General features: G+C 42.2%; 1 protein-coding gene across 7 annotated transcripts in view; it reads left to right on the plus strand.

The window, feature by feature from the left end:
- Positions 1–8,791: 8,791 nt before the first annotated feature.
- yeats2 (YEATS domain containing 2) overlaps positions 8,792–16,300 on the plus strand; it is a 118,092-nt gene continuing 110,583 nt past the window's right edge. For 4 of the 7 annotated variants that reach the window (XM_055646100.1, XM_055646106.1, XM_055646102.1 and 1 more), the window contains exon 1: positions 8,793–9,167. The gene's annotated coding sequence lies outside the window, so the exon portion shown is untranslated. Of the gene's footprint in view, positions 9,168–9,261; positions 9,571–16,300 lie in introns of those variants that run through there. The other 3 variants (XM_055646103.1, XM_055646107.1, XM_055646101.1) reach the window with 3 other exon arrangements.

Below are 16,300 nucleotides of genomic sequence, written 5' to 3' on the forward strand. Positions count from 1 at the left end.
CAGGGACAACATTGGGAATACCTGAAAATGAGGTACCATGCCAATGAAGGTAAGATACGGGAAGGCTTGTGCGCTAAATAGCAAAACAATTCACAATAAGCTGTTGCCAAGGGATCAAATCTAAACTCTGAATTCCTACCATATCCAATCATGAATGGCGGTGGGCAAATGAACATCAAAGGGAGAAGGCTCCAAGAACATCCCCATCCTCAAAGACGGAGGGCCCAACATGAGTGTGAAAAGCAAGGCAGAAATATTTGCAACGTGTTCACTTAAAAGTGCCAAATAGATGATCCATCCCAACTTTCTTCTGAAGAGAACAGAATTGGTCAATTTGATCCCCTGTATATGATAATCAAGCAGCTGAGAGCACAAGAAATAAAGAAGACTCTAAACAAGGCACTAAACAACATTTATTCTGTAGTATAATTACAACATGCATCCAATTATATAAATAACTAGACCATAGTTGTGTGGACATGTGTTCCGTGTTATTCACAGCTCAGAGAAACGTGACCCTCTGCCTTCCTCCAGCTTGCAGACACTGATTGAGGCACACCACTTCCTGGTTTTATAGTCCCTCCCCCTGCTGCCAGCGGGGGCAGCAGAGAGAATGGGGAATTTTGTAAAATCATTAATATCTCGGTCATATTTCATCAACGGGAAAATTCCTCGGCACACATACGGTGGAGGAGGGCTCTGAGTGAGGTGGCCAAAAATGACGGCCGTAGGTGGCGGCGTTCTCTCGGAAATCGCAGCACAGATCGCCAAAACCGGTCAAGAACAGTTTTAGTAATATAGAAGAAGATTGTTCACACAAAGGAGGGGAAATCCAATAGAGCTAATGACTGTTCAACCACTTTCCTGTGAATTATCAGCAAAGCCATGCAAGGAGTTGTTGACAGTGAATAACCTGCCTATCAATGCCCAGTTAAGATTTCACCAAGACCATTTAGCTCCAGACCTCAGCACAGCCTTGATACAAAGACAGGTGAGTGAAATAATTCTAGAGGTGAGGTGAGAGTCACTACCACTGACATCAAGGCAGCATTTGACCAAGTGTGGCCCAAAGGAGTCCTGAAAAAATTGCATCAAAAAGAAAATAACTCTTAATGACTAAAGTAATATTTTGCACAAAAGGATGGTGGTAATTGTATCCCAATTTCCAGAACACTGAAGCAATTATTCAGGAGTGTTTCCTAAATCCAGGCATCTCCAGTTATTTCATCTTAGAACATAAAATACTACAGCACATAAACAGCCCCTTTGCGCCACTACCTCCATGGCCAAAATGATGTTTCATATGCTCACTATTTTTAATTTCAACCTATAATTATAAACAATTCAAATGCATACCGTTAGTGATTGTTAGACATAGTATATCCTTCGGGAATTATGTGTATAGTAGACATTAATACAAATGACAAACGATCTTCCAAAAAAGACCTGTTCAAATATAAACTATAAGCAGTAATTAGTTTTGAAATTCAAACGACTGCTTTGTAGTACTATCTACAGAGGACAGAATATAGGTCTCAGAAGGAGGTCACTCAAGAGATATAGTTTGAAGGACTATGAGACATTCTTGTGTGCAAACCTCACACACCTCAGGCATTGGGACTACATCAAAACAGACATCGGATATCTTCAGCTAAGCTATTTTGCACCAATGTGACAGACATCAAGAAAGTTTCCAGAACAAACGTGCTTTGTTACTTAGCATATCAAACATAGTCATAGGCATATTTGAGTGTTTGGGTTTTCTGTGCTAAGAAGCTATTCAGATGAAAAACTACATCCCATCAGATGTGTCTAAATATTCAGAGGTGCCTTGTTATTTACAATGCGCTCCCATTTTAAATGTATAACTCAATTGCGACAAAATATTGAAATGAAGAATGCAGTTGTAGCTATTGAAATTGCATTCCACCTCCAGCTGTCATCTTTGTTTTAAGAGTATAGACACGTGATGTTCTGTGTGGGGAGATTTTCAGGAGAAAGTTTTTCACCAGACTCCAGAATGATTGCTTGTCACACTGAATAGACCTTTACATCTGTTCTCTACGTGGCTCATTCACAACCGCAACATATACAATGCAGTACATTTAAGTTAAGATTTTATTGTAATTCATGTTATGCCAATTTAAAATAGTATAACATCAGTTATTTATGTACAGCCCTTGAACAAATAGTTAACGAGGTTTTAATGCAATTTCCAATCACAGTGTGCAATAGTGGGAGAATCTTTGAATGTTGTCCTACCCCATACTGCTTTTGTATTATCTACACCCAGCACCCGTGTGTCCCTCAGCAGGTAGTCTTGATCATGTGTTTTTTATCAATTGAGGCAAGATAAATAGCTGAAACCATCTGGATAGTCCTGTTTGTAAATCTATGGCAGTATGGATGAGGGTTAATGAAATGGGAGTATGGAGTGTTGACACCATCACATCTCCTGTAGCCTTGTTGATAATTGTATCGGTACTACTTTTTGCTCTTGCTAGAACAGAAACATTTCATCACTTTTGCTTCCACTTTTTTTTCTTTTTACCTGATCCAGCTCCTGCTCTTCCCTTGTTTTACTTGTCAAGGCATAGGTTAGCAACCAACGAATAGTACCAACCAATAGTTTCCCATGGAAATCCTTGACCATATTTCACTCCACCCTGCTTTCTGTTAAAAACTCCATTCCATTTTCCCTGTTCATTTGTCTCCATTCCATATGTTCGGACATCATCTTCCACATCAGTGCTTCCTTTTACTCTCAAATAGCTTTATTCTTCTGCACCATTTTCTTCTGCACTATAAGCTCAACCACACCTTTCTAATTCCCAACGTTTTGCCCAACAACCTTTATTTCCCCTTGTCCTCACCTTTCAATCCACGTGTATGTGATTATCTACCATAATTTCTGACACCTCCGGTGTAATGTCTCTTTCAAACACTTATTCCCTTTTCCTACCTCCATGATGCTTAGGTCCATTTTCCTCCACTGCCAAAAGCCATTCGCCAACCAAGCCATCTTTCCAAGAGAGCACAGGAGACACAATGTTTGCCCTTTTATTCCTCTCTTCTTGAATAAAATTTGGAATTACCAGCAAAAAAATGAATGCTGGAAATATGAGATGCAAAACTGGAATGGCTGATGATTAGAAGTTATTGAATTCAGTGTTGAGTGTTGAAGACTGTAATGCACCAAGACTGTAAGGCACATTATCTGGTGCATTACAGCTTTCTCAAACTTATGTTGAGCTTTGTTGGATCAGTTTAAGAAACCAGAGATGGAGAAATCAAAGTGAGATTGGGATGGAAGAATAGTGACAGGCAATAGAAAACTCAAAAGCATCATTCCAGACTGAATGGAGGTGTCATCAACAGTAGTCACCAAGTGTTGAAAATACCTCATCATAAGCAGTGAATACAATGCACTAAATTTGTAGTCAATTAATCGTCAATTGTAATCAATTATTTCAATACGAGTCTTAAACTCCCAGATTCCAGTTTGATCATGATCTTGGGTGCTCTGTGTGGAGTTTGCACGTCCTCCCTGTGAACGTGCGAGTTTCCTCCAGGTGATCCAGTTTCGTCCCAAAGATACGTGCGTATGTAGGTTGATTGGCCTCTGTAAATAGCCCCTAATGTGTAGGGAGTGGATGACTTAGTGGGATAACATATAACGATTGTGAATGAGTGATCAATGGTTGGCATGGCCTTGTTGGGTCGAAGGATCTGTTTCCATGCTGTATCTCTAAACTAAACTATGTGAATAAGAATAGGAAGGAACTGCAGATGCTGGTTTAAACTGAAGATAGACACAAAATGCTAGAGTAACTCAGTGGGACAGGCAGCATCTCTGGAGCGAAGGAATGGGTGACATTTTGGTCGAGACTCTTCTTCACACAATGTGGATACCTGGCAAATAGGAACCATTAATCCTGTTGAACCTGAATTTCCTTCCTGTCTACTTTCTGGTAAACACAGATGAGTCACTCTGGCCTTTGTAGGTGGTGCAATAATATTTGGTATTACTCATGCTCTCTGGTAACAAGTTTATTTTAGTTTTGGTCCTGAGTGATGTTTATAAATTGTCAGGGAAGTTTGAAATAAGGTTCATCCATTGTTGTGAGTTGAAGTACAGTAGTGACAGAAACCCTGTTCTCTGTACTGAATCAACAGAACCAGTTAGTGGACTAACTTGACACCAAAACACTTCTAATGCATCGCCCAGTCTGTGCAAGACCTTGGTTACATATATTGGTGAGCGTTCCCTAATACAGTGGAAAAGCTTTACAAAAAACAAGAGTAACATAGGGCCTAAACATAGCAAAACATACCAAGGATGTTCGTCAAATTTGACACCAAGTTGGCAAAGAGATAGTCGGACAGATAGCCAAACACTTGGTCCAACAGATAGGTTTTAATAGGCATCTTAAAGAAGGAAAGGTAGCGACGCAGAGAGATTTATGGAGGAAATTCCAGAATTAGGGGCATTGCAGGTGAAGTTGTGAGTTTAGAAGATGATGTTGAAGAAGTCATTGCACCTTTCTGTACTGTGTTTTGTGGATGGTTCACACCTCAACAATTAAAGACCAAAGAAGGGATCAGCAAGTACCAATAGAACCAGGAGTGTTTAGATTTATCACAGAGTGAGCAGAGGATCGGGAATTAATACATGGAGACTGAGAAAGTGATTAAATATTTGCAGGCAGAGGTAAACAGCTGGTGCAATTTTCTGATGATAGAGAATCTAAATAAGGAAGCATTTTCCATCAATTGAGCTAAAATAAACAGAGTAATCAAATGGATTTAAGTTAAAAAGGAGTTTCTGCACTGGTCACCAGGGCAGCAGAGTCTATATCTTCAAGAGAATGTGGAATTTTGTGGATAATAGCAGCACTGATTTGAAGGTGTAGTAAAGTAGTAAAGAGATACTACTCAGCAGGGCAAAATTCAACAAATGCTTGGATAATCAGTTTGAACCTGGGCTGCAGCGAACAATTTTAAAATTTGTGAATTGTATCAAAGTGAAAACTATTGGCATTTGAAACAAAAATATGTTACGGCGTTAATAAATTCAAATTGATAATTGTGAGCGGATATTTATGGTTATAATACAAAAAACTCAAATAACATGATATCTTTATACGCCGATGATGTACTATTGTACATCACAAAACCACAAATTAGTATACCAAACATATTAAATTTAATTGAGGACTTTGGATCCTTCTCAGGATATAGAATAAACTGGAACAAAAGTGAAATTATGTCGATAAAACCAAAAGACTCAACACACCTCCGGAAATTCAGGGACGGCCAAGGACTGCTCTCACCCCAACCATGGACTGTTTACCCTCCTACCATCCGGGAGGCGCTACAAGTCTCTCCGTTGCCGAACCAGCAGGTCGAGGAACAGCTTCTTTCCGGCGGCTGGCACTCTACTCAACACTGTACCTCGGTGATTGCCAATTTCGATGTCTCTGTACTGTACACTGACAATGACAATTAACCATTGAATCTGAATCTGAAATTCCCCTTTAAAATAGCCACAGAAAAATTCAAATATTTGGGAATTGAAATTACTAGAAACTACCATGATATGTTTAAAGCCAATTATAATCCCTTACTTAAGAAACTAAATAATCTGATTAAATTCTGGAAAACACTTCCGATGTCCCTAATAGGCAGAATAAACGCTATAAAAATGATCTTTTTACCACAAATCCTATACCTATTTCAATCAATACCTATATATCTCCCAAAAACGTTTTTCAAAAAATTGGACTCAGACATTACAAATTTTATATGGGATTACAAATCCCATAGAATACAAAGAGCACACCTTAATAAACTAAAAGAGTTGGGTGGTCTAGCGCTCACTAACTTTATGTATTATAATTGGGCAGTAAATATTAAAAATGATTCACCTGCTGGACAATTCTGCCCAGCAGGTGGACTGGATTGTAGTGGAAAGAGAGGACTGCTCTCCGTGTAATATAGGAGCGACTCTCCTCTCACCAATATCTGAATAACAAAAATTATAATAAAAATCCAATTATACATAGCACAATTAGAACATGGAAACAAATAAAACAGAATTAAAAATTAAGAAACCTATCTCTTTTAATACCAACAGTTAATAATCCATTGTTTAAACCATCAATTATAGACAAATCATTTATACAATGGGAAAGAATGGGAATCAAAACGCTCGGAGATCTGTATGAATTGGGAAAATTACTATCATTTCAACAACTACAACTGAAATATAATTTGAAAAATAATCATTATTTTAAATATCTTCAAATTCGTGATTATCTGAAAAAACACACAAAAGACTATCATAATATGCCTACAGACTTACTGGATGAAGCAATGAAGACAAAGGTGGAATCAGCGAATCTAATATCGTATTTATATAACATCATCTTAAACATAGAAATACCCACAACTGAGGGAATTAGAAGAGACTGGGAACAAGAATAAGCTATAAAAATTTCAAAAGAGAGCTGGGATAATCACTTACTACAGGTGCATAAATGTTCGATCAACGTACGACATACTCTCATCCAATTCAAAACATTACATAGACTATATTATTCAAAAACTAAAATAAATAAACTCTTCCGTAATGTCTCACCCATCTGTGATAAATGTATGTGTCAAGAAGCTACCATAGCGCATTCTTTAGTTTTTTGTACAAAAATCCAAAAATTTTGGAATGAAATATTTGACATCTTTACAAAATTAATTAAAATAAAACTGGTACCAAAACCAGAATGGATCATTTTTGGAATATCGGAAGCTAACCCTGAACTAAACGTATTTCAGAAGAATCTACTCAATTACGGGCTAATAATGGGGAAAAAAGCTCATACTTAAATTCTGGAAAAACGCGCCTACACCAACAATAAAAATGTGGATATCAAATATGTTTGAAACACTACATCTGGAAGAGATGAGATTCCTCTTAGCAGGCAAACCAGACCACTTCCAAAAGACGTGGTCTACGTTTTTGGAACTATTACAAGCATAAGGTGCAATAGTAATTTAAAAAAAATAAATAAATAAAAGGTACCAGGATCTGGCAACGGGGGGCAAAACAACAAAAACAGACTTGGTTGGTAGTCCCCTTTCTGCGGAGTTTAATGTTATAATAGAGCGATTGTTTCTCCTTTCTTTTTCCTTCTTTTCTAGGGTCTACTTTTTCTTTACTTCCTTCTCTAACTTCTTTTCTAAGGGGCTTTCTTTTCTCAACATTCTCCTGCACCTTCACGACTCTTGCGCACTTTCTTTACTTTATCTTTTTTTCTTAAAGCTCAAAATATGAAGCGGTACAAAAAATGTATTAAGACATATGTGTTGTGTATTATTGTAACTTACCGTACTTCTAATAAAAATAAAATTAAAAAAATAAAAATTAAAAAAAGAATTGTTACTGGACCATCGCCGTCCCCTCCCGAGTGTCCCATCCCTGTCAGGGGGTGGCCGGAGATGTCCCTCAGCTGCACCTCTCGCCTTATCCAGTGGCTGTCGGTTAACCCCCTCAGTGCTGGCGAAAGCACCAGTCATCAATAGGGATACACACTGCAGTAACTCAGCGGGACAGTAACTCAGCGGATGCTGCAGTAACTCAGCGGGACAGGCAGCATCTTTGGAGGAAAAGGAAAAAATAATTTAAATCTCACAGTTGCTGTGGTGGGATTTCTACTCTGGAAATGTGACTGCTGTGCCACCACTGTACTCATTCTTCCTACTCTTTCTTTCATCTCTCGCTCTTTCCTTTCCTCTCAAATGTTTCCATATCCTACTATCATCAATGTTTTATTATCACCCTAGCCTTTAATGTTCATCGATATATCTTGCCATGTTGGCATTCTTCCTCTAGCTTCTATCTCTTCCCATTTCTTTCCTTGCTCTCTACTTATTTCAATTCCTATTACTCTTTCTTCATCTTCATTCCAAACTTTTTTATCTTTGTCATTCCTATTCCCCAGTAGAATTAGTTCTTTATTATTGGATCCCAGCTTTAGTCCTTTTTTTGGGGCCTCTCTTTCACAATTACCCCAGTCTCTCCACCTATATCTGTAGAAACAAGAATAGTGTTATTTGCATCCGATGCTTGTTCCACCTTACAAGATCAATGCCTGATGTCTCTTAATATTTAAGATTTAAAGCTGTGAATCAGATGAATATTTGATGAAAGATAACCACAAATAGTCAACGTGCCCATCAGAGGTGCCCTTCATAGGGCGAGCATCCTAAATACCAAAATGGAAGAATAGCATCTCATTTTCTAATTGGTAGCTTACAACCAATGGTATGAACATTGAATACTTCACTTTTAGGTAACTGACAGTCGCGTTCCTTCCTTTGGCTTCATGTTTCAGGCTTCTTCTATCCATACCTCCTTATCTCACAACTTTTGTCCAACCATCTGCCAATTCAAAACTCCCAGACCTATATCCACCTATCACGTGCCAGTTTTTGTCCTGCCCGCACCCCTCCCTTCTAGCTTTCTCCCTCTACAATGTCTAAAGAAGGGTCCCGACCCAAAACGTCACCTATCCATGTTCTCCAGAGATGCTGCCAGATGCTGCCAGACCCGCTGAGTTACTCCAGCATTTTGTGCCTTTATTTTGTAAACCGGCATCTGTAGTTCCTTGCGCCCTCCACACAAGTTCAACCCTGACCACTGGTACTGCCAACATGGAATTTGCACATTATCTCTGCGACCGTGTGGGTTTTTTTCCGGGTGCTCTGGTTTCCACCCAAATGCCATAAAGGTGTGGGGGCAATTACCACTGTAAATTGGCGTTTGTGTATGGGTTGTAGAATCTGGGGGAAGATGATGAGAATAGATTGGATTAAATTCAGATTAGTGTAAACGTGAGCACTTGATGGTCGGTGTGAAGTCAGTTTCCCTGTCATTTTTATCGATTACAATTTTTAGGCACTACTTAAAGGGAGTAAATGATGAATGGAGAGGTTTTGGGGAAGAATTCCAGAATTTAGCCCCTTGGCAGACAGAGGCTGTTGCTACCAGTGGTGGGGGATTAAATCTGGCGATGCTGAAGAGCCCAGAATTGGAGCAGTGCAACCACCCCGTGATGGAGCTGGTGTTTTGGAAAGAGGAGTGACATTTTTCCTAAGTGTCAGGGACCACGGTGAGCGGAGCAGCGGCAGGAAAGTTTTGAGATGAGCTGAAGCGGGGGGAGAACTAGAGAGGGACGGAGTGATCTGTCCCTGAGAGCAGCGCCGCCCATCCTCGCAGGCAGCTCAAGGCCGAGCGGAGCTTTGTGTGGCCGCCCTCCGGCGCTCCCTCCCCCGGCCCTCGCCGCTCCCTCCCCCGGCCCTCGCCGCTTCTTCCCCCGGTCCTCGCCGCTCCCTCCCCCGGCTCTCCGCCGCTCCAGGGCCAGGCGGCTACAGGGAGGCTCAAGAGGCCGGGCAGCTCTACGCCAATCCCCAACCCCTGCTGCCGTCCTACCGCAGGCCTCGGGCTTACGGCGGACTCGAGTAGCCGGCGGGTTCACGGGCGTTGCGAGATTTTTGGGAGAGGAGCACAAGCTGGTGAGTGAGTGCCGGCTCGTCGGTGGAGGCCAACGTGGAGCTGGTGTGGGGGAAGGGTGGCAGCAGCGAAGGGTAGGGGGGAGAAACGTGGGGGGAGACAGGGGGTGGGGAGGGGGGGGAGAGAGGGGGGAGAGATGGGGGAGAGGAGGGGAGAGGAGGGGGAGAGAATGGGGAGAAAGAGGAAGGGGAGACGAGAGGTGGGGGAGGGAAAGAGGAGGGGGAGAAAGAAAGAGGAGGATGCTGAGAAAGAGGATGGATGGGGGAGAAAGGGTGGGGGGGGGGGGGGGGGAGTGAGGGGGAGAGGGTTGGAAAGAGGGTGGAGGGGAGAGAAGGTTGCAGGGATGAGAGACAGCTGGATGAGGAGGAGGGAGAGGGGTAGAGTGGTAACAGGCTAAGGGGGAGGAGGGAGAAAGGGGATGGCAGAGAAGGGTTGAGGGGAAGATAAGGGAAATTAAGTGGGGAGGAGGAGAGGGTTGTGGGAGTGGGAAGTAGTTGAGTGGCTGGGGGTTGATGTAGTGGATGTGGGGGGGGGGGGGGAGAGTGGATGGTTGTTCAAGTGGTTCAGATGGTGTCTGATGAGACATTGGGTCAATTGGAGAATTGGGTGGGTGCTGGAGAGTTGATAAAAGGAGAGTGAGTGATGGAGACAGAATAGGGGTGAGAAGGGTGATTGAAAAATGCTAATATAGGAGCATTGTGTTCAGTTATAATCAAAGATTATAGAGGAGAGAAATATATAAAGATTATAGACTATAATCTTTGGTTATAATTGAGGTGAAAGGTGGGAGGGAATCAATGGAAAGGAAGAGAGTTGGTGATTCAAGGGAGAGGTAGCGAGGGGCATGGTTAGGAAGTTGGTTAATGTTAGGCTCTGGACAAAGGGTGTATGAAAATTAGGGCGATTAAAATGGATTAGTATGGAGGGAGAATAGAGGGTTTAAGGGAACAGTGAGTGAGGTTGTCTGAAAAATGGAAACAATTGCAAGTTGGTGGGAGTGTGAGATGGCTTATAAGGGAATGGTCTTGGGGAGTGCGTGTAGGAACATCTTAATTGAGTGAGGCTCTGCAATTGGTGGGGAAGGAGGGGTTATGATGGGGGAGGGGGAGAGGATGGAATTAGTGATTTGGGGAGGAAAAAAAGTTTTGGGATGGAGAGAGTGGGGTGAGGGGGAAGAAGGGAGTTAATAAAGAGGGGGAGGTTTGATGGGGAAGGACAGGGTAAAAAATTAGAAAAGGAGTGTAAGGCAGTGGGATAGGACTGGGAGGTTAGTCAGGATGGTTGGTTCCATTGGGTTAGGAGATTACTAATAAGAGATCGGTGCTCATGGTTCAGGAGAGGAAAGAACGAGAAATTGTGAGGAGGTTTGCATAGCAATGGATGTTGGTAGGGAGTGGAGGAGAATTAGGAGTGGGTGAGGGAAGGCGGTTCGTGAGGAGGGAAAAGCTGTATGGGAGAGAGGAAAGTAGGTTAATGAGGATGGAGATTGAGTCTAAAGGGGCAGGGAAGTGCAGTGTGGAATGTAAAGGTTGTGAGAAGGCAAGAGAAAGGACTTGGTAGGGAAGGAGGAGGAGGAGTAAATGGATTTAATGGAAAGGGTAACTGTTTTGGGTGCGAGAAGGAATGGGGCCATTCGGGATGTTGGGATTAACGAGTGAGTAGGAGGTGGCGGCAGAGGGAACACTATTTGTTTGGTGGAAAAGGATATTTAAAGGTGCAGAAGAAGGAAGGGCGTTGGTAGCGAGGGATGTCCTGCGTACGTGCATATTAGCATGAATATTTCAGATCCCATCCAGTAAATATTAATTGATATTTTAGATATGCATTGGTATATTCTGACGTTATTAATCTTTTCCTATTGAAGCATAGATTTGGCAAATATGTGAAATACTGATGATTTAATTATTGCAAGTGCAATTTGTTTTTTTATTAGTATTAATTGAGTGAGAAACTTCACTCAGAAAACTGACATTAATATCTATTAGTGCATTAAAATCGTGAATATGGACACATGCGTGGATCTCCATGAGCTGAGCATAGAAAACATAGAAAATAGGTGCAGGAGGAGGCCATTTGGCCCTTCAAGCCAGCACCGCAATCTATGCGTTAATGAACATAACCTGAGCAATTAATACCCAACTAATCTGACTCTATGAACATGATCTGCATTTGTCTGGGTTCTTTTGGGGTCTTTGGAAAGATGACCGGTGTATGTTGGTTTCTCTGGTGACTTTGACAATGCCCAAAGATTACTATTGGAACTGTGAACCTTGACTCCTTTTTATGAACTCGCCAATGATATAAAAACAGCAGGTAGTGTTATATGCTTCCTGCTAAGAATTTCTGATCTGCATGAAGGTGAAGGATCCCTCTTGTGACTTATTTGTTCTTTTACTGTCTAGAATCGGACTATAGTTTCCCAATTTCTGGCTGATTAGAAAATGAAAGGGAGTTTGTGCGTGTCTTGTGCCATGCATAGGTAATTGAGATGTTTATCTTTTTATAGACAGCTGAACATAACTTGGTGCCAACATGTCTGATATTATAGATGTCCAAAGAAGTTTAAACATTGCACAATGGATAATTGGAGCTACTAGTCATAATGAATAATCACAAAATATTAATACAATGAAGCCTCTTCAAATGCCCTTGGACTGCTTATTGCTGCCTCCTTTGCATTGCAAATTCAAATTTTATGCACGATCTTATACATGCATTATTAGTAAAGTGAATATACAGAGCAAATAGTCTTGGGTCCAGCACTTTCAGCACCTAATTGTGGTACTATGTTGTGCAACTTATCTTGGTAGTGCGTTGACCAGCAGAACAAACATGTGAACACATGCATACACGTGTACACACGTTGCAGGTTTAAACCCTTGGAACACCCTGTGCTCAGAGACGAATGCACTGTTCAAGGATACCACATTGCTGACTTAAGGGCCTGTCCAACTTAGGCACATATTTCAGCGACTACTGGCGACTGTCACAGTCGTAGCAGGTTGTCAAAAAACTGGCGACTGGACCTCCTAACGACAATATCTACAACAACCTACCTCCTAGTATGGAGGTAAACCCCAGATGGAGTTTAATGCTGATAAGTGTGAGGTGCTACATCTTGACAGGACAAATCAAAATAGGACGTACATGGTAAATGGTAGGGAATTGAAGAATGCAGGTGAACAGAGGGATCTGGGAATAACTGTGCACAGTTCCCTGAAAGTAGAATCTCATGTAGATAGGGTGGTAAAGAAAGTGTTTGGTGTGCTGGCCTTTATAAATCAGAGCATTGAGTATAGAAGTTGGGATGTAATGTTAAAATTGTACAAGGCATTGGTGTGGCCAATTCTGGAGTATGGTGTACAATTTTGGTCGCCTAATTATAGGAAGGATGTCAACAAAATAGAGTACAGAGGAGATTTACTAGAATGTTGCCTGGGTTTCAGCAACTAAGTTACAGAGAAAGGTTGAACAAGTTAGGGCTTTATTCTTTGGAGCGCAGAAGGTTAAGGGGGGGACTTGATAGAAGTCTTTAAAATGATGAGAGGGATAGACAGAGTTGACGTGGATAAGCTTTTCCCACTGAGAGTAGAGAAGATTCAAACAAGGGGACATGACTTGAGAATTAAGGGATTGAAGTTTAGGGGTAATATGAGGGGGAACTTCTTTACTCAGAGAGTGGTGGCTGTGTGGAATGAGCTTCCAGTGAAGGTGGTGGAGGCAGGTTCGTTTTTATCATTTAAAAATAAATTGGATAGTTATATGGACGGGAAAGGAATGGAGGGTTATGGTCTGAGCACAGGTATATGGGACTAGGGGAGAATATGTGTTCGGCACGGACTAGAAGGGTCGAGATGGCCAGTTTCCGTGCTGTAATTGTTATATGGTTATGGTTATAGTCGACGTCAAGCTACGGCAAGCTACCTACAACCAGCGACCCATTAGGATGTTCACCTACAGCCACACCTACGACAAACTACGTCCGCCAAGTTACGACAAGGCGACAGGCACCGGCGACTGAATAGTCTTGTCTTCAGTTGTCACCGACAGGGTCGTAGCTTGTCGTAACTTGTCGCGGTTGGACGTAGGTTGACTTCGGTTGTCGTAGGTCTTGTAGGTTGTCGTAGGTGGAGGTCCTAAGTCGCGATGATTGGTTCGCCGGTTGTCAGTAGCTTGCCGTAGCTTGACGTCGACTAGGTGATAGGTTGTGGGCATTGTTGTAGGGAGGTCGAGTCGCCGGTTTTTTGTTGATCTGCCACGACTCTGACAGTCATCGGTCGCCTAAAAAAATCGCCTTAGTGGGACAGGCCCTTTAGAAATTTGTTCTCCAAGAACCATGGCAGTTGGAGAGGGGTTGACTCCAGGTGTGACCAAAACCATGGGATCGTGGACCCTCCATTGATTGAACTCTTAATCCTTCAAGGATTAGCATGAAGAGCTCAGAACAAGGGTGCCTTTGCTGAGGAAGATCAGGGGCTGCTTAATGGGCCTGTTCCACTTAGGCGATTTTTTTAGGCAACTACAGGTGACTATGCTGTCGCCACATGGTCGCCGAGGTGTCACCTGTATGGTTGTGAGTAATCTCAGTCGCCCAAAGGGTGGTAGCGTCTTTCTGGTTGCCGCTGGATTTTCAACATATTGAAATTTTTTTAGCGACAGTGGGTTTGAGGCCAATGAGCATAGGTTGACTTCTCCTGATGTAGGTGCTGTCGTAGGTTGTCGCCAGGTTAACGTACGTTGTCGCCAGGTTAACATAGGTTGTCACCAAGTTGACATAGGTTGTCGCTAGGTGACGTAGGTGTCGCCAGTGCTGACCGGGTTTTTGTTGTTGTTAAAATGATGATTCTAATATAGACACTTTCAAATTTTATGTATTAGGTTTTTCGGCGACTCCTATGACTATGACTATGACAGTCGCCTAAAAAATCGCCTAAGTGGGACAGGCCCATTATTCTTTGTTTTACTGCACATTGCCCATTCCGTGTCACCTGACGCTGCTATTCAATCTCAGGGTTTCTCCATTTATTATGTTAAATTGAGTCTCAGCACAATTATGCTTCCCTGACCTTGAATACCTGTTTATAGTGTGCCATCCCTTTTACACACCAAGAGAATTCACCTCTCTATCTGGTCAGTAATCTATTCACCTCCCTAACACTGTGCCGACTGAATGAATGCTTAGGAAGGTCTGGATGTCCCCAACATCTCTCATCAACTTCTACAGATGCGCCGTAGAAAGCATTTAATTGGGATGCATCACGGCATGGTTTGGGAACAGCTCTAGCCAAGACCACAAGAAATTGCAGACAATTATGGATGCCGCCCAGACCATCACACAAACCAGCCTCCTTTCCATTGACTCCATTTACACTTCATATTATGTCGGCAAGGTCACCAGCATATTCAAGGACGAGTTTCACCCCGATCACTCTCTCTTATCTCCTCTCCCAGCAGGCAAGAGGTACTGAAATGTGAAAACTTGTGCCTCCAGATTCAGGGATGTTTTTTTTCCCAGCTGTTATCAGGCAACTGAACCATCCTATCAACAACTAGAGAATGGGCCTGAGCTACTATCTACCTCATTAGAGACACTTTGACTATCTTTAATTGGACTTTACTGGACTTTATCTTGCACTAAACATAATTCTCTTTATATATCTGTGCACTGTGGATGGCTCGATTGTACTTGTGTAGTTTTTCCGCTGACTGGTTAGCACGCAACAAAAGCTTTTGACTACCTTGGTACACGTGACAATAAACTAAAATAAACTAAACTAAAGAATTGTGGTTGTTCATCTATTCTCTTGAAACAGCAAACTCTGATGTTCTGTTCATCATTGCTGGTGACTCCAATCATGCTAATTTCAGAAACGTGCTTTCAAATACCATCACCACATCACCACAGATGTAACTAGGAAAATGGACAAGGGAGAGCCAGTGGATGTAGTGTACCTGGACTTTCAGAAAGCATTTTATAAGGTCCCACATAGGAGATTAATGGGCAAAATTAGGGCACATGGTATTGGGGGTAGAGATGTCATGGATGGAGAAGTGGTTGGCAGACAGGAAACAAAGAGTAGGGATTAACGGGTCCCTTTCAGAATGGCAGGCAGTGACTAGTGGGGTACTGCAAGGCTCGGTGCTGGGACCGCAGCTATTTACAATATACATCAATGATTTGGATGAAGGGATTGAAAGTAACATTAGCAAATTTGCAGATGACACAAAGCTGGGTGGCAGTGTGAACTGTGAGGAGGATGCTATGGGAATGCAGGATGACTTGAACAGGTTGGGGGTGTGGGCAGATGCATGGCAGGTGAAGTTTAATTCGGATAAATGTGAGGTAATCCACTTTGGTAGCAAAAACAGGAAGGCAGATTACTATCTAAATGGCGTCAAGTTGGGAAAAGGAGAAGTACAACGGGATCTGGGGGGTCCTTATACATCAGTCTATGAAAGTAAGCATGTAGGTACAACAGGCAGTGAAGAAAGCAAATGACATGTTGGCCTTTATAACAAGAGGCCTTTATAACAAGAGGAATCGAATATAGGAGCAAAGAGGTCTTTCTGCAGTTGTACAGAGCCCTAGTGAGACTACACCTGGACTACACCTGTGCAGTTTTGGTCCCCTAATTTGATGAATGACATTTTTGCTATTGAGGGAGTGCAGCGTAGGTTTACAAGGTTAATTCCCGGGATGGCGGGACTGTCATATGCTGAGAGAATGGAGCA

The sequence above is a fragment of the Leucoraja erinacea genome, chromosome 14 (genome assembly GCF_028641065.1).
Source record: "Leucoraja erinacea ecotype New England chromosome 14, Leri_hhj_1, whole genome shotgun sequence".
In the NCBI taxonomy this organism is placed as follows: domain Eukaryota; kingdom Metazoa; phylum Chordata; class Chondrichthyes; order Rajiformes; family Rajidae; genus Leucoraja; species Leucoraja erinaceus.